Source organism: Staurois parvus, unplaced genomic scaffold, assembly GCF_062004578.1.
Source record: "Staurois parvus isolate SC_StPar_1 unplaced genomic scaffold, SC_StPar_1.0 ptg002784l, whole genome shotgun sequence".
Lineage (NCBI taxonomy): Eukaryota > Metazoa > Chordata > Amphibia > Anura > Ranidae > Staurois > Staurois parvus.
In genome coordinates, this window is record NW_028320580.1 from 89,771 (window position 1) to 109,020 (window position 19,250).

Below are 19,250 nucleotides of genomic sequence, written 5' to 3' on the forward strand. Positions count from 1 at the left end.
GAAATGGGAGGGGGGGAGGCTAATTAGCCGCTCAGATCGCTTTTCCATTGTAGAGCATCCCAGCTTACAAAAAAAAAAAGATACCAGGGTGATGATTGTAGTTGCAGCCATGGCCCTGGTATAACCACTCAAACACAACAACAAATGGGTATGTCGTTGGGTAGCAAGTGGTTAAAAAAAAAAAACCCTCATATCTGCAGATTTCCCATCATTGGCACTTCTCTATCCCGTCTATAGATTGTATGATGTGTTGTACCCATATCTTGGCCCCCTATCTGCGCCCGCCTCATGTCCATCCAAACTGCAGTTTTCCACGGTGACCTGGGAGGACCTGTGAATTCCAGAGCTCAGACGGTTCGCATTCCCACACGACATTCCCGGGTCCGCTGTCCCCTCCGGTCACATATCAATTGCCACATACAATTAGCAATGTTGTTTCTATCAATGGATTGTTCTGTTCGGCCGCCTTTTCCCAGCGCCCCTACCTGGCCTTTTCCTGACTTCAATGTGGAAATCTCAATCCCCAACTTCCCGGAACGATCGTACTTTCCTCACGTGCATATTTCTGGGCCCCTGGGGGCCGTAATGAAGAGCCTGCATGCCAAAACTTCAAGAAAATAACAGATTTGTGAACTGGGCGATGTGCGGTCACGTTTCCTCGAGAAATCACAATTTATTGCCCGATATCAAAAACACCCTCCTGTGATCGCCACATCTGGAATAACAATTCGTGTTATTTTCTGTTAATTGTGGTGAGGTTAGAAGGCGGCCATGCAGGATCGCAGCTCAGGAAACGCAGAGCCAGCAATGGAATGTGCGAATGTCGGTGAACTACAAATACAGAAATGTCCTCCAAGCCTTCACCTAGCCATCCAGAGCCTCTGGTTTATAGACCGGATACATCCTAAATATAGAACCATTCATCCAACTGTCCAATCAGAGCCTCTGATTTATAGACCGGATACATCCTAAATATAGAACCATTCATCCAACTGTCCAATCAGAGCCTCTGATTTATAGACCGGATACGTCCTAAATATGGAGCCATTTATCCAACCGTCCATCCAGAGCCTCTGGTTTATAGACCCGGATACGTCCTAAATATAGAACCATTCATCCAACTGTCCAATCAGAGCCTCTGGTTTATAGACCCGGATACATCCTAAATATAGAGCCATTTATCCAACCGTCCAATCAGAGCCTCTGGTTTATAGACCGGGTACATCCTAAATATAGAACCATTTATCCAACTGTCCAATCAGAGCCTCTGGTTTATAGACCGGATACGTCCTAAATATAGAACCATTTATCCAACTGACCAATCAGAGCCTCTGGTTATAGACCGGATACATCCTAAATATAGAACCATTTATCCAACCGTCCAATCAGAGCCTCTGGTTTATAGACCGCATACATCCTAAATATAGAACCATTTATCCAACCGTCCAATCAGAGCCTCTGGTTTATAGACCGGATACATCCTAAATATAGAACCATTTATCCAACTGACCAATCAGAGCCTCTGGTTATAGACCGGATACATCCTAAATATAGAACCATTTATCCAACCGTCCAATCAGAGCCTCTGGTTTATAGACCGCATACATCCTAAATATAGAACCATTTATCCAACTGTCCAATCAGAGCCTCTGGTTTATAGACCGGATACATCCTAAATATAGAACCATTTATCCAACCGTCCAATCAGAGCCTCTGGTTTATAGACCAGATACATCCTAAATATAGAGCCATTTATCCAACCGTCCAATCAGAGCCTCTGGTTTATAGACCGGATACATCCTAAATATAGAGCCATTTATCCAACCGTCCAATCAGAGCCTCCGGTTTATAGACCGGATACATCCTAAATATAGAGCCATTTATCCAACTGTCCAATCAGAGCCTCTGGTTTATAGACCGGATACATCCTAAATATAGAACCATTTATAAAACTGTACATTTAGATACCTCCCACACATCATTTGTGAGCCTGATGAATGCTACCTAAGGAGAAACATGTTCTCTATAAATATATGAAGGTTCATTGACCATCGCCTTGGGTTATACTATCAGAAATACTGGAATTAATGACTCTGGGTGTGTCCGGTATAAATGCATTTGTGATAATGTTGGGTGATAACATGATTTCCTCTGTACAACCTCAGGAAACTGGTAAGGGGGGGGGGCATGTGATTGGTCCTTGTCTGGTTACAATATTCAGAACACTCTCTGTGTCGTTTCATGTGACGGGGGTAACGCTTCTGTTCTGTCTGCATCTCGTGAGAGGAACTGAGGATAATTCAGGAGAAAATCTCATTATACAGTCAGGCCTGCCAGCTGCAGGTGGTGCGCCTTCAAGCAGTCCCATCCCAATAGCATCATGGGTCCCTGGGGAAAGAAATACACTGGGGCCCCTACCAGCCTGCATCAGCTGTCCTCATCACAGCGCCCGTATACTATACATCAGGTTCCCCCATCACAGTGTCCCCATACATCAGGTGTCCCCATCACAGTGTCCCCATACATCAGGTTCTCCCATCACAGTGTCCCCATACATCAGGTGTCCCCATCACAGTGTCCCCATACATCAGGTGTCCCCATCACAGTGTCCCCATACATCAGGTGTCCCCATCACAGTGTCCCCATACATCAGGTTCTCCCATCACAGTGTCCCCATACATCAGGTGTCCCCATCACAGTGTCCCCATACATCAGGTTCCCCCATCACAGTGTCCCCATACATCAGGTGTCCCCCTCACAGTGTCCTCATACATCAGGTTCCCCCATCACAGTGTCCCCATACATCAAGTGTCCCCATCACAGTGACCTCATACATCAGGTTCCCCCATCAAAGTGTCCCCATATATGCGGTTCCCCCATCACAGTGACCTCATACATCAGGTGTGCCCATCACAGTGTCCTCATACATCAGGTTCCCCCATCACAGTGTCCCCATATATGCGGTTCCCCCATCAGTGTCTCCATACATCAGGTTCCCCCATCACAGTGTCCCCATACATCAGGCATCCCCATCACAGTGTCCCCATACATCAGGTTCCCTATCACAGTGTCCCCATACATCAGGCATCCCCATCACAGTGTCCCCATACATCAGGCATCCCCATCACAGTGTCCCCATACATCAGGTGTCCTATCACAGTGTCCCCATACATCAGGTGTCCTATCACAGTGTCCCCATACATCAGGTTCCCTAACACAGTGTCCCCATACATCAGGTGTCCTATCACAGTGTCCCCATACATCAGAGTTGTACCCTCCCCCCCCCCCCCCCCTTGTAGTCACAGATCACATGCTCTTCCCACCTGCAGTGACATCAGCTCCTCCTTCCTCTCCTGGGCTGAGACTGAGGTGAGTTCTCAGTCTCAGTGTTGGCTCTCTTCTGCCCCCTGCAGGATGGAGGAGAAAGCTGCATCCTCTCCCCATTATCAGTCAGCAGCTGTTCTTTTTCATGAAGTAACATTGCAGAGGCACCAGGGGCCAAATCCAGTGCCCCACCATACACAGCACCCACCCCCCACCTTTTGGGTGCTCTGCTCATGGGCCCCCCATGCACCTGGGAACACTGGGCAGTGGCCTGGTGTGCCCATTCATTAACCACTTGCCCTCCAGAAGATTTACCCCCTTCATCACCTACTTTAACTGGCAGTTGTGCGGTCATGCAACACTACACAAATATGAGATTTATCATTTTTTTTCTCACACAGAGCTTCCTTTTGGTGGTATTTGATCAACACTGTTTTTTTTATTTTTTTGCACTATAAATGAAAAAAAATATATATTTTTTTTAACTTTCTCTCTAAAAACATATCCAATTAAAAAAATGTATTCAAAAATTTAGGTCAAAATGTATTCTGCTACATTTCTTTGGTAAAAAAAATCCAATACGTGTAAATTGGTTTGTGTGAAAAGTAAAGCGTCTACAAATGGTGGTATCGATACTGGGAGGTTTTCAAAGTTTTTATACTAGTAATGGCGGCAATCAGCAACTTATAGCGGGACTGTAATAGTACGGCGGGCATTCTGACACTAACTGACACTGACATCCCCAGTGACACCAATACAGTGATCACGGCTAATAAAAAGCACTGACACTGTACTAATGACACTGGGCAGGAAGGGGTTCACATCAGGGGCGATCAAAGGGTTAACTGTGTGCCTAACTATATGTAATTTGCTGACTGTGTGCTGTGTTACTAGGTGATGTGCTGTGCAGGGAAACAGAAACCGGCACATCCCTGCTGACAGGAGAGAGATCTGTGTTGTTTACAAAGATATGTGACATCACCGCCCTCCAGATATAAGATATATTATACAGGAGTGACATCACCGCCCTCCAGATATAAGATATATTATAGAGTGACATCACCGCCCTCCAGATATATGATATATTATACAGGAGTGACATCACCGCCCTCCAAATATAAGATATATTATACAGGAGTGACATCACCGCTCTCCAGATATAAGATATATTATAGAGTGACATCACCGCCCTCCAGATATATGATATATTATACAGGAGTGACATCACCGCCCTCCAGATATAAGATATATTATACAGGAGTGACATCACCACCCTCCAGATATAAGATATATTATACAGAGTGACATCACCGCCCTCCAGATATAAGATATATTATACAGAGTGACATCACCGCTCTCCAGATATAAGATATATTATACAGGAGTGACATCACCGCCCTCCAGATATAAGATATATTATACAGAGTGACATCACCGCCCTCAGATATAAGATATATTATACAGGAGTGACATCACCGCTCTCCAGATATAAGATATATTATACAGAGTGACATCACCGCCCTCCAGATATATGATATATTATACAGAGTGACATCACCGCCCTCCAGATATAAGATATATTATACAGAGTGACATCACCGCTCTCCAGATATAAGATATATTATAGAGTGACATCACCGCTCTCCAGATATAAGATATATTATACAGAGTGACATCACCGCCCTCAGATATAAGATATATTATACAGGAGTGACATCACCGCCCTCCAGATATAAGATATATTATACAGGAGTGACATCACCGCCCTCCAGATATAAGATATATTATACAGGAGTGACATCACCGCTCTGTGTACACAATATAGATATGACATTTTCTAGTGTGGCCCCCCCAGTCATTAGGACCCATCCCTGTCTTTTCTCTCTGCATGTTCGGGGCCCCAGCTCCTCCTGCGCTCACAGACTGTGGAATGAGTGTGCGCTCAGTGTGACATACCTGAATGTAAAATGCCGAGCTCTCCTGTCCCCCCCCCGCTCAGTGATGCTCCCCCCCTCCTGCAATATCCTGTGATGCAGCACTGCCCGGGGCCCGATACTCCGGAGCCAGCTGACAATCCGGCGGCCTGTCTGTGGAGATCACATGTCCCACACATGCTGCACGCCATTTATGAAGGGTCTGCATTCCTGTTCAGCTCAGTTCCTTCACCTGAAGCCTCACGTTCCATCCATACCTCGGCCTGCCAGTTGTACCGGCTCCTCTGCTGGGCTGAAACGGCTCACTCTGATTTCACCGCACACTGCGAGCCGCTCACAATGTGCATTAGAAGCTGCAACAAGTCAGATAGAGCTCTGCCTTTGGTGGACGCCCAGCATCATCTAGTCCTTTCCTCCCCACTGCACCCCTTTCATTTTCAGACTGACACCTGCCCATCAAGCCCATTTTGATATTTGCATAACTCCTCCCAAGAGCCAGCCCACTGCTTGCATCAGGGCTGAGGGCTCTTGAGAGGAGTGCTGTGATGTTTTTAGGAAGCTATGTACAGCACCCTGCTGGACCCTCTCACCAGCCATGATTTGCCCTCATTGCATAGAGAAGTGCAGAGACCCAGTGATGACATCACCAGGTCTAAATTTAGGTATGTAATGAACACGGACAGGTTTACAAATGTATATATAAGGTATCCCCAGTGGTGTATTTAGTTCATGCAACACTAAAATCAGGCGACACCCCACCCCCAAATCCCCCCCACCACCACCACCACCCTCAGCCCATCACCACAATCCACCCCCCATCCCTCTGCCACCCCCACCCACTGACACCACTGACCATCATACATCCCCCCCCCCCCGCCACAACTACCCATTTCACGCACTAACCTTAACTCCCCCCCCCCCATGAAAGAAGCAGTCAGCCATCCCCGCACCCTCCAGCAGCACGCAGCCTGACCAGGTCCCGATCCCTGCCCCTTCTTCCGAGGGGCGGCGTCACCTCCTGAAAATTGACGCCTACGCCTTATTTGCTTCGCGGTAAGTATGCTGCTGGGCAGGGGTGGACTAACAACTCATGGGGCCCCCGGGCATTAGGGGATCATGGGGCCCCTGTGTCCTTGCCCAAACTCAAAAAAGTCTATGAAAAAGGTACCAGGGGCATCTCATGGGGCCCCCTACTGACCCCGGGCAGTGCCCGAATTTCCAAAAGGTCAGTCCACCCCCTGCTGCTGGGTATACCAGCACCCTCGGAGAAGCGCCCGGCCTTCCGTGTACTTCACTGTGTCAGACAGAGAGGGCGCAATCCTAAACATATACCTTGCATTAAAAGGGCAGCACAGTGGCTAAATGGTTAGCACTTCCGCCTGGCAATACTCGGGTCGTTGGTTCAAATCCCAGCCATGGCACCACCTGCCTGGAGTTTGCATGTTCTCCCTGTGCCTGCATGGGTTTCCCCCAGGTACTCTGGTTTCCTCCAAAGACATGCTGGTAGGTGAATTGGCTCCTGCCTAAATTGGCCCTAGTATGTGTATGTATGAATGTAAGTTAGGGACCTTAGATTGTACGCCCTTGAGGGTTAGGGACCTTAGATTGTACGCCCCTTGAGGGTTAGGGACCTTAGATTGTACGCCCCCTTGAGGGTTAGGGACTGATGTGAATGTACAATATATATGTAAAGTGCTACGTAAATTGACCGCACTATATAAGAATCGATCTCAGATCCTACAGTGATCCGAATTAGTTCATAGAAAGGCGTGAAAAGTCCTATTAGGGGTTAATATGGGGGTGGGGATGGTTATAGCAGTAACAGGCGGCGGGGCATCTGCAGCGGCTCGGGCAGGGGCGGCTGAGGGGGTGAAGTTGGCATCGTATCTCCAATCACAGATTCTCTCTATGTGCCACTTTCACCGTGATCTCTCCTTCACTGCAGAATCCTAAACAGTGTGAGGGGTGTGTGGGTAACACGGGGTCACCAGGATAGTATAAGGGGGCCCTCTGTGACGCCACACCCAGCACCCCACTTTCCTTACAACACAACTGAACCTGAATCTTCACTGAATTCCCAGAATATACCCTGCAACAGATCATCAACCAACAACCCAATCACTAGAGAGCGGTGACATCACCGAGAATGCAGCCTATCCGTTCACTAGAGAGCGGTGACATCACCGAGAATGCAGCCTATCCATTCACTAGAGACTGGTGACATCACCGAGAATGCAGCCTATCCATTCACTGGAGAGCAGTGACACCACTGAGAGATGCAGCCTATCCATTCACTAGAGAGCGGTGACATCACTGAGAATGCAGTCTATCCATTCACTAGAGAGCGGTGACATCACCGAGAATGCAGCCTATCCATTCACTAGAGAGCGGTGACACCACAGAGAGATGCAGCCTATCCATTCACTAGAGAGCGGTGACACCACTGAGAGATGCAGCCTATCCATTCAATAGAGAGCGGTGACATCACCGAGAATGCAGCCTATCCATTCACTAGAGAGCGGTGACATCACTGAGAATGCAGTCTATCCATTCACTAGAGAGCGGTGACATCACTGAGAATGCAGCCTATCCATTCACTAGAGAGCGGTGACATCACTGAGAATGCAGCCTATCCATTCACTGGAGACCGGTGACATCACCGAGAATGCAGCCTATCCATTCACTAGAAAGTGGTGACATCACTGAGAATGCAGCCTATCCATTCGCTAGGGAGCGGTGAGATCACCGAGAATGCAGCCTATCCATTCACTAGAGAGTGGTGACATCACTGAGAATGCAGCCTATCCATTCACTAGAGAGCGGTGACATCGAGAATGCAGCCTATCCATTCACTAGAGAGTTGTGACATCACCGAGAACGCAGCCTATCCATTCACTAGAGACCCATGACATCACTGAGAATGCAGCCTATCCATTCACTAGAGAGCGGTGACATCACCGAGAATGCAGCCTATCCATTCACTAGAGAGCGGTGACACCACTGAGAGATGCAGCCTATCCATTCAATAGAGAGCGGTGACATCACCGAGAATGCAGCCTATCCATTCACTAGAGAGCGGTGACATCACCGAGAAGGCAGTCTATCCATTCACTAGAGAGCGGTGACATCACTGAGAATGCAGCCTATCCATTCACTAGAGAGCGGTGACATCACTGAGAATGCAGCCTATCCATTCACTGGAGACCGGTGACATCACCGAGAATGCAGCCTATCCATTCACTAGAGAGCAGTGACATCACTGAGAATGCAGCCTATCCATTCACTAGAAAGTGGTGACATCACTGAGAATGCAGCCTATCCATTCGCTAGGGAGCGGTGAGATCACCGAGAATGCAGCCTATCCATTCACTAGAGAGTGGTGACATCACTGAGAATGCAGCCTATCCATTCACTAGAGAGCGGTGACATCGAGAATGCAGCCTATCCATTCACTAGAGAGTTGTGACATCACCGAGAACGCAGCCTATCCATTCACTAGAGACCCATGACATCACTGAGAATGCAGCCTATCCATTCACTAGAGAGCGGTGACATCACCGAGAATGCAGCCTATCCATTCACTAGAGAGTTGTGACATCACTGAGAATGCAGCCTATCCATTCACTAGAGAGTGGTGACATCACTGAGAATGCAGCCTATCCATTCACTAGAGAGCGGTGACATCGAGAATGCAGCCTATCCATTCACTAGAGAGTTGTGACATCACCGAGAACGCAGCCTATCCATTCACTAGAGACCCATGACATCACTGAGAATGCAGCCTATCCATTCACTAGAGAGCGGTGACATCACCGAGAATGCAGCCTATCCATTCACTAGAGAGTTGTGACATCACTGAGAATGCAGCCTATCCATTCACTAGAGAGTGGTGACATCACTGAGAATGCAGCCTATCCATTCACTAGAGAGTGGTGACATCACTGAGAATGCAGCCTATCCATTCACTAGAGAGCGGTGACGTTGCCGAGAATGCAGCCTATCCATTCACTAGAGAGCGGTGACATCACTGAGAATGCAGCCTATCCGTTCACTAGAGAGCGGTGACATCACTGAGAATGCAGCCTATCCGTTCACTAGAGAGTGATGACATCACTGAGAATGCAGCCTATCCATTCACTAGAGAGCGGTGACATCACTGAGAATGCAGCCTATCCATTCACTAGAGAGCGGTGACATCACTGAGAATGCAGCCTCTCCATTCACTAGAGAGCGGTGACATCACTGAGAATACAGCCTATCCATTCACTAGAGAGCGGTGACATCACTGAGGATGCAGCCTATCCATCCACTAGAGAGCGGTGACATCACTGAGAACGCAGCCTATCCATTCACTAGAGAGCGGTGACATCACTGAGAACGCAGCCTCTCCATTCACTAGAGAGCGGTGACATCACTGAGAATACAGCCTATCCATTCACTAGAGAGCGGTGACATCACTGAGGATGCAGCCTATCCATCCACTAGAGAGCGGTGACATCACTGAGAACGCAGCCTGTCCATTCACTAGAGAGCGGTGACATCACCGAGTACACAGCCTGTCCATTCACTAGAGAGCGGTGACATCACCGAGTACGCAGCCTATCCATTCACTAGAGAGCGGTGACACCACTGAGAATGCAGCCCATCCATTCACTAGAGAGCGGTGACATCACTGAGAATGCAGCCTATCCATTCACTAGAGAGCGCTGACATCACTGAGAATGCAGCCTACCCATTCACTAGAGAGCGGTGACATCACTGAGAATGCAGCCTATCCATTCACTAGAGACCGGTGACATCACTGAGAATGCAGCCTATCCATTCACTAGAGAGCGGTGACATCGAGAATGCAGCCTATCCATTCACTAGAGAGTTGTGACATCACCGAGAACGCAGCCTATCCATTCACTAGAGACCCATGACATCACTGAGAATGCAGCCTATCCATTCACTAGAGAGCGGTGACATCACCGAGAATGCAGCCTATCCATTCACTAGAGAGCGGTGACACCACTGAGAGATGCAGCCTATCCATTCAATAGAGAGCGGTGACATCACCGAGAATGCAGCCTATCCATTCACTAGAGAGCGGTGACATCACCGAGAAGGCAGTCTATCCATTCACTAGAGAGCGGTGACATCACTGAGAATGCAGCCTATCCATTCACTAGAGAGCGGTGACATCACTGAGAATGCAGCCTATCCATTCACTGGAGACCGGTGACATCACCGAGAATGCAGCCTATCCATTCACTAGAGAGCAGTGACATCACTGAGAATGCAGCCTATCCATTCACTAGAAAGTGGTGACATCACTGAGAATGCAGCCTATCCATTCGCTAGGGAGCGGTGAGATCACCGAGAATGCAGCCTATCCATTCACTAGAGAGTGGTGACATCACTGAGAATGCAGCCTATCCATTCACTAGAGAGCGGTGACATCGAGAATGCAGCCTATCCATTCACTAGAGAGTTGTGACATCACCGAGAACGCAGCCTATCCATTCACTAGAGACCCATGACATCACTGAGAATGCAGCCTATCCATTCACTAGAGAGCGGTGACATCACCGAGAATGCAGCCTATCCATTCACTAGAGAGTTGTGACATCACTGAGAATGCAGCCTATCCATTCACTAGAGAGTGGTGACATCACTGAGAATGCAGCCTATCCATTCACTAGAGAGCGGTGACATCGAGAATGCAGCCTATCCATTCACTAGAGAGTTGTGACATCACCGAGAACGCAGCCTATCCATTCACTAGAGACCCATGACATCACTGAGAATGCAGCCTATCCATTCACTAGAGAGCGGTGACATCACCGAGAATGCAGCCTATCCATTCACTAGAGAGTTGTGACATCACTGAGAATGCAGCCTATCCATTCACTAGAGAGTGGTGACATCACTGAGAATGCAGCCTATCCATTCACTAGAGAGTGGTGACATCACTGAGAATGCAGCCTATCCATTCACTAGAGAGCGGTGACGTTGCCGAGAATGCAGCCTATCCATTCACTAGAGAGCGGTGACATCACTGAGAATGCAGCCTATCCGTTCACTAGAGAGCGGTGACATCACTGAGAATGCAGCCTATCCGTTCACTAGAGAGTGATGACATCACTGAGAATGCAGCCTATCCATTCACTAGAGAGCGGTGACATCACTGAGAATGCAGCCTATCCATTCACTAGAGAGCGGTGACATCACTGAGAATGCAGCCTCTCCATTCACTAGAGAGCGGTGACATCACTGAGAATACAGCCTATCCATTCACTAGAGAGCGGTGACATCACTGAGGATGCAGCCTATCCATCCACTAGAGAGCGGTGACATCACTGAGAACGCAGCCTATCCATTCACTAGAGAGCGGTGACATCACTGAGAACGCAGCCTCTCCATTCACTAGAGAGCGGTGACATCACTGAGAATACAGCCTATCCATTCACTAGAGAGCGGTGACATCACTGAGGATGCAGCCTATCCATCCACTAGAGAGCGGTGACATCACTGAGAAGGCAGCCTGTCCATTCACTAGAGAGCGGTGACATCACCGAGTACACAGCCTGTCCATTCACTAGAGAGCGGTGACATCACCGAGTACGCAGCCTATCCATTCACTAGAGAGCGGTGACACCACTGAGAATGCAGCCCATCCATTCACTAGAGAGCGGTGACATCACTGAGAATGCAGCCTATCCATTCACTAGAGAGCGCTGACATCACTGAGAATGCAGCCTACCCATTCACTAGAGAGCGGTGACATCACTGAGAATGCAGCCTATCCATTCACTAGAGACCGGTGACATCACTGAGAATGCAGCCTATCATTTTTCTTGCACTGACAGGAGGTCTCCAGGGACTTTGGTTGGGGTGCAGCTCCTGCGCGGCAGAGGTCATGTGACATAAAGCATCGCCTGACGTCTCCTGCGTCTGACGTGCCACTTAGAGTCTGATTTCTCCCCTCAGGATTATCAGATAAGAAGGCGTAATAAGCAGATTAGTTACAATTAATGTTCAGATAACGATTCATTAGTGAGATTGAACATAATCCCGGATAAGCCCCTCCAATTACCCCGACACGGCGTTAATGGAGATTTAGGAGGAGCTTGTTATATTGGTCTGTGTGACCACATGAGGAGTCCAAAAGAAACATCCCAGCAGACTACAGATTTCTGACCTCACCGAAGTTCTGCCCCAAAGAAATATTCAGTTAGGGGCTTGACAATGACTTCACAGGGTGGCGGTTGAGCGGTTCCCTCATTCCTTTCTTTCAGCAATGTACGGCCAATGCGGTCAAGGCCTGGAAGGGTCCCGGTGCTGCCATGGAGGGCCCCACAGCACTTGCATGGTGTGCTGCAACCTGTGTCGAACATACCAATACTGCGGGGGAGCAGTGCGTCTTGGCTACCTATGAGAGGGTGACCAAGGTGCGAAGAAATGGCGCCGTCCTCTAAGGAGCCGGAGAGCCGCACACACAATCCTCCAAACATTTCTATAGCTGAGGACGCCCAATCAGCTGAGAGAGTAAAGTCCCGATTTCCCAGCGAGAAACCTTCAGTCCTACACAAGTTGGCATCGTATCTCCAATCACAGATTCTCTCTATGTGCCACTTTTACCGTGATCTCTCCATTACTGCAGAATCCTAAACAGTGTGAGGGGTGTGTGGGTAACACGGGGTCACCAGGATGGTATAAGGGGGCCCTTTGTGACTCCACACCCAGCACCCTACTTTCCTTACAATGCTACTGAACCCGAATCTTCACCGAATTCCCAGAATATACCCTGAATCAGATCATCCAATAACAGAGCCTAGAAAAAAGAAAAGGAAATGTTCCCAAAATCTATCCAAAAACCCAATCACTAGAGAGCGGTGAGATCACCGAGAATGCAGCCTATCCATTCACTAGAGAGTGGTGAGATCACCGAGAATGCAGCCTATCCATTCACTAGAGAGCGGTGACATCACCGAGAATGCAGCCTATCCATTCACTAGAGAGCGGTGACATCACCGAGAATACAGCCTATCCATTCACTAGAGAGCGGTGACATCACCAAGAATGCAGCCTATCCATTCACTAGAGAGCAGTGACATCACCGAGAATGCAGCCTATCCATTCACTAGAGAGCAGTGACATCACCGAGAATGCAGCCTATCCATTCACTAGAGAGCGGTGACGTTGCCGAGAATGCAGCCTATCCATTCACTAAAGAGCAGTGACATCACCGAGAATGCAGCCTATCCATTCACTAGAGAGCGGTGACATCACCGAGAATGCAGCCTATCCATTCACTAGAGAGCAGTGACATCACCGAGAATGCAGCCTATCCATTCACTAGAGAGCGGTGACGTTGCCGAGACTGCAGCCTATCCATTCACTAGAGAGCAGTGACATCACCGAGAATGCAGCCTATCCATTCACTAGAGAGCGGTGACATCACCAAGAATGCAGCCTATCCATTCACTAGAGAGCAGTGACATCACCGAGAATGCAGCCTATCCATTCACTAGAGAGCGGTGACGTTGCCGAGAATGCAGCCTATCCATTCACTAGAGAGCAGTGACATCACTGAGAATGCAGCCTATCCATTCACTAGAGCGGTGACATCACTGAGAATGCAGCCTATCCATTCACTAGAGAGCGGTGACATCACCGAGAATGCAGCCTACCCATTCACTAGAGAGCAGTGACATCACCGAGAACGCAGTCTATCCATTCACTAGAGAGAGGTGAAATCACTGAGAATGCAGCCTATCCATTCACTAGAGAGCAGTGACATCACCGAGAATGCAGCCTATCCATTCACTAGAGAGAGGTGACATCACTGAGAATGTAGCCTATCCATTCACTAGAGAGCAGTGACATCACTGAGAATGCAGCCTATCCATTCACTAGAGCGGTGACATCACTGAGAATGCAGCCTATCCATTCACTAGAGAGCAGTGACATCACTGAGAATGCAGCCTATCCATTCACTAGAGCGGTGACATCACTGAGAATGCAGCCTATCCATTCACTAGAGAGCGGTGAAATCACTGAGAATGCAGCCTATCCATTCACTAGAGAGCAGTGACATCACTGAGAATGCAGCCTATCCATTCACTAGAGCGGTGACATCACTGAGAATGCAGCCTATCCATTCACTAGAGCGGTGACATCACTGAGAATGCAGCCTATCCATTCACTAGAGAGCGGTGAAACCTCCAGTCCTACACTTAGCATTTTCTGAAGACGATCGACTAACAGGACGGGCAGAGCGAGTCCCACTGAAGGTGGCACCAAGCTGAGAGTGCACAGTGGTCCATCAGATCCCACCCCCACGCCACACTAGACCAGAGCGTTGACACAAGAGCTCACACTTCTTGCACTTACAGAATGAATTGCTGTAGGAGGACGAATGGCCACCTGTGGTAGTGAGAAGGTCTCCAAGAAATCAGCACAGAATAATCATTGCCCCCTGTCCCCGTCCCAAAAAATGTTGTAGGCCGGCGTTGGGTCCAATGTCCAACAGGTGTGTGGTTGCGAAGGTCACCTGAGGGCGCCACGTGTAAACAGCAACATGAGTGCAAACGCTTCAGGAATGATATGACAACCTGACAATGCAACCGATTTTAGATCCCTCCCAACGTTCGCTCACCTTTCCAGGTGGAAGGCCGATACTAAAAAAGAACAGTGTTCTCCATCAGCTGCAGCTGGCAGGTGCTGCTGGGAGACATAGTTCACCAATGGCTTCATTTCATAAGGGCATGCTGGCACTTGTGGTACCCTGCTGGCCAGTTTGCAGGAGAACCCCCCCCCCCCCTCTTGCCAGAGTATCACAACCCCATCATGGCGGTTTACTGATATGGGCACTGGTATGTGGCATTGATGGGCACTGGTATGTGGCATTGATGGGCACTGGTATGTGGCATTGATGGGACCTGGTATGTGGCATTGATGGGCACTGATATATGGCATTGATGGGCACTGGTGTGTGGCATTGATGGGCACTGATATGTGGCATTGATGGGCACTGGTGTGTGGCATTGATGGGCACTGATATGTGGCATTGATGGGCACTGGTATGTGGCATTGATGGGCACTGACAGGTGGCATTGATGAGCACTGATATATGGCATTGATGGGCACTGGTGTGTGGCATTGATGGGCACTGGTATGTGGCATTGATGGGCACTGATATGTAGCATTGATGGGCACTGATATGTGGCAATTATGGGCACTAACAGGTGGCATTGATGAGCACTGATATGTGGCATTGATGGGCACTAATATGTGGCATTGATGGGCACTGATATGTGGCATTGATGGGCACTAACAGTTGGCACTGATGATCAGTGTAGATGTCCCCTCTGAGGAATGCCGCTTACCGGCTCTCCCCATGCGCTGTCAGTGCGAGGAGAGGACTGCCGATAACAGACATTTCCGATTTACACGCAATCAGCTCTGATTGGACACAGCTGATCATATGAAAGAGCCGACGTCATCAGCTCTTTACTGTGATTGGTGATCCCACCAATCGCCGCGCGCGCATGCGCAGCTAGAGTGAGAGGACGTCATAAGACATCATCCCAGAACAAGAGAACCGCCATCCTCCCGTCAGGTCCTTATATGGCGGGCGCGAGGCGGTTAAAAGCGTCACCTATAGAAGATATACGGGACTAAAGTTTGTCACCATTTCATGGGCCCACATGGAGATCAGTGCAACCTCATCGTTTATATTTTACCAAAAAGAAAAAGTGTCATTTATTGTTGTTTTGTGCCCTAAAATTAAGTGCATTTTTTACTGAAATTTTACATTTCCTACACCTTGCGGTAATATGGTGCGACATAAATTGGAAGTACAGTATTTTATTCTCTGGGGTCTCTGCTTTCAGAAAATATCTCATGTTTGGGGGTTTTGTGTAATCTTCAGGCCTAAAATGTTTTTTTGAACGTGTGCAAAAAAACGCAAAAAACGTCTCTGGCAGCAACAGGGATAAAGGATAAGCCGGACACGCCCCTTTACTGACGAGCAGCCAATCGGTGCTCATTACAAGGTCTCCTCCCCTCCCTGCTAGTTCCCGGGTGTGGTACTGGAGACGGGCAGGGAGGGGAGGCAAAATTTTACAAATATTTAAATGTTTAAAAATATTTAAATGTTTCAAATATTAAAAATATTGTTTTTTAAAATCCCCAGACATTCCTAAAAACACCTCAGATTTAAATACGATTTTGGTTAAAAGTTATTTTTTTTTTTATCAGGACAAGTCGATTGTAGTGGATTTTATTCCCTGGACAAGTCGTTTTTTTCAAAAATCTCCACACCTCTGCAAAGGTGTGCCCCCTGTGCTCCTTCATCCAGAGTAGGGGCGCTGTAATACTGGAGGTGTATTCCTGGCCGGATCATCAGGTGAAAAACAGACAGAAAAAAAAAAACTAATGCAGCCGCCACATCTAATGATTGGTAAGCTGCAATACATTACTTTTTTAGTTTGGGGTTTAATGCTGCTTTATGTCAGCAACTCCACATAGAACTGAATTTTTTAAAGGCGGGTCTTCTCCAAATTCTCCACCCAAAACCAACCCTAGCCGTAAGGAAAGCAGATAAAATGATCTGCAGGTCACACTATATAATTAGTGGGTGCGATGGTCTGCAGCATTTTGGATCCTCTTTTTTTTGGGGGGGGGGGGAGATTTCCCTTCACTTCCTGTCCCAGGGGCACTTTAGAAAATGAGAAGATACCTTCCAAAAGTGAGAGGAAATCTCCTCCTGTAGAGCGGTCACTGGAACAGGTGTCTCCGACAGAAGATTTTCCCTTTATTCCTGTTCCGGTGACAACAGTAACAATTTGTATTTCCTCATGTACTCGTTGACACCAGGAAAGGGGAAATCTCCCCAGCAGCTATGAAAAAAAAAAGCTGACGGGGTCCTAACCCTTTCCCATGCCATCCAAAGCTGAAAATAAACATGCCTTGGCTTAAAATAAACTTCCAAATGTATCTAAACCCAAGAAAAGAAAATGGAATATGACCAGTCCTCAGACGTGGCGGCTGCATTCGTTTTCTCTTTTCCTGCTAAGAACATTTTCAGCAACTACAGAAAAAAAAATACCTGTTGATCCTGCCAGAAATCCAGCGTCCCTGTCACTTTACTGTTGATGGAGTCGATATCTCAAATAACGTGATCAGTCTTCTCAGCGATCTTCTGCAAACTTCCAAACACCATGAGGAGGATGGCGATGAGGAGGATGGGGGGGTGTTTGTAGTCCAAATTAGGAGAGTGGCCCGAGGTGACAACGTGGCTCCTCCATAGACACAGAACGGCGAGTGATCCGAAGGACTGCTAATCTGCAATATATCACAATTCTGTCCTTGGCTTTAGATACGCTTTAAGTCACATGACTCCAGACTTGTGGTTATCTCCTCTCGCCACACTCTGCCGACTCATCACTTCGAATGTTCAGGAGGAACTTCCCCCCAGTCACTGCGAAGACTGAAAATCTCCTGACACGGCAATCGTACTCAACGTTTATGAGGCTCATACACATGGCTGTCCGGAAAATACCTTCCCGGGGTATACGACTGCCCATAGAAGATGTGGCTGTAGGTAGGTGTGCGCCAGGAGATGCGTAAAGCATGCATACGGATGTGTTCCCGGAATGTTCTCTATTGACGGCCAAGGCATGCGCCCATTGGCATGTATACCTGTATAGGCGCCTGGGTTGCGTTTTTAACACACCTTAACATGCATCAAATTCGCATTGGGCGGTTGGTGCGTATCTCCAAGATACTGACCTTCATCTCCAAGATACTGACCTTCATCTCCGAGATACTGACCTTCATCTCCGAGATACTGACCTTCATCTCCGAGATACTGACCAACATCTCCGAGATACTGACCAACATCTCCGAGATACTGACCAACATCTCCGAGATACTGACCAACATCTCCGAGATACTGACCAACATCTCCGAGATACTGACCAACATCTCCGAGATACTGACCAACATCTCCGAGATACTGACCAACATCTCCGAGATACTGACCAACATCTCCGAGATACTGACCAACATCTCCGAGATACTGACCAACATCTCCGAGATACTGACCTTCATCTCCGAGATACTGACCTTCATCTCCGAGATACTGACCTTCATCTCCGAGATACTGACCTTCATCTCCGAGATACTGACCTTCATCTCCGAGATACTGACCTTCATCTCCAAGATACTGACCTTCATCTCCAAGATACTGACCTTCATCTCCGAGATACTGACCAACATCTCCGAGATACTGACCATCATCTCCGAGATACTGACCAACATCTCCGAGATACTGACCAACATCTCCGAGATACTGACCTTCATCTCCGAGATACTGACCATCATCTCCGAGATACTGACCAACATCCCTGAGATACTTACCTTCATCTCCGAGATACGGACCTTCATCTCCGAGATACTGACCAACATCTCCGAGATACTGACCAACATCTCCGAGATACTGACCAACATCTCCGAGATACTGACCAACATCTCCGAGATACTGACCAACATCTCCGAGATACTGACCAACATCTCCAGGATACTGACCTTCATCTCCGAGATACTGACCTTCATCTCCGAGATACTGACCTTCATCTCCGAGATACTGACCTTCATCTCCGAGATACTGACCTTCATCTCCGAGATACTGACCAACATCTCCGAGATACTGACCAACATCTCCGAGATACTGACCAACATCTCCGAGATACTGACCAACATCTCCGAGATACTGACCAACATCTCCGAGATACTGACCTTCATCTCCGAGATACTGACCTTCATCTCCGAGATACTGACCTTCATCTCCGAGATACTGACCTTCATCTCCGAGATACTGACCTTCATCTCCGAGATACTGACCTTCATCTCCGAGATACTGACCAACATCTCCGAGATACTGACCATCATCTCCGAGATACTGACCAACATCTCCGAGATACTGACCAACATCTCCGAGAT

At 48.1% G+C, this 19,250-nt stretch overlaps 1 protein-coding gene across 2 annotated transcripts in view; it reads right to left on the reverse strand.

Annotated features, from left to right (window-relative positions):
• Window positions 1-19,250, reverse strand: part of SLC29A1 (solute carrier family 29 member 1 (Augustine blood group)) — a 92,418-nt gene that overhangs the window by 58,990 nt on the left and 14,178 nt on the right. Inside the window, exon 1 of one of the 2 annotated variants that reach the window (XM_089666696.1) lies at window positions 17,356-17,546. The exons of the other annotated variant lie outside the window; for it this stretch is intronic. The gene's annotated coding sequence lies outside the window, so the exon portion shown is untranslated. Of the gene's footprint in view, window positions 1-17,355; window positions 17,547-19,250 lie in introns of those variants that run through there. 2 annotated transcript variants of the gene reach the window in all.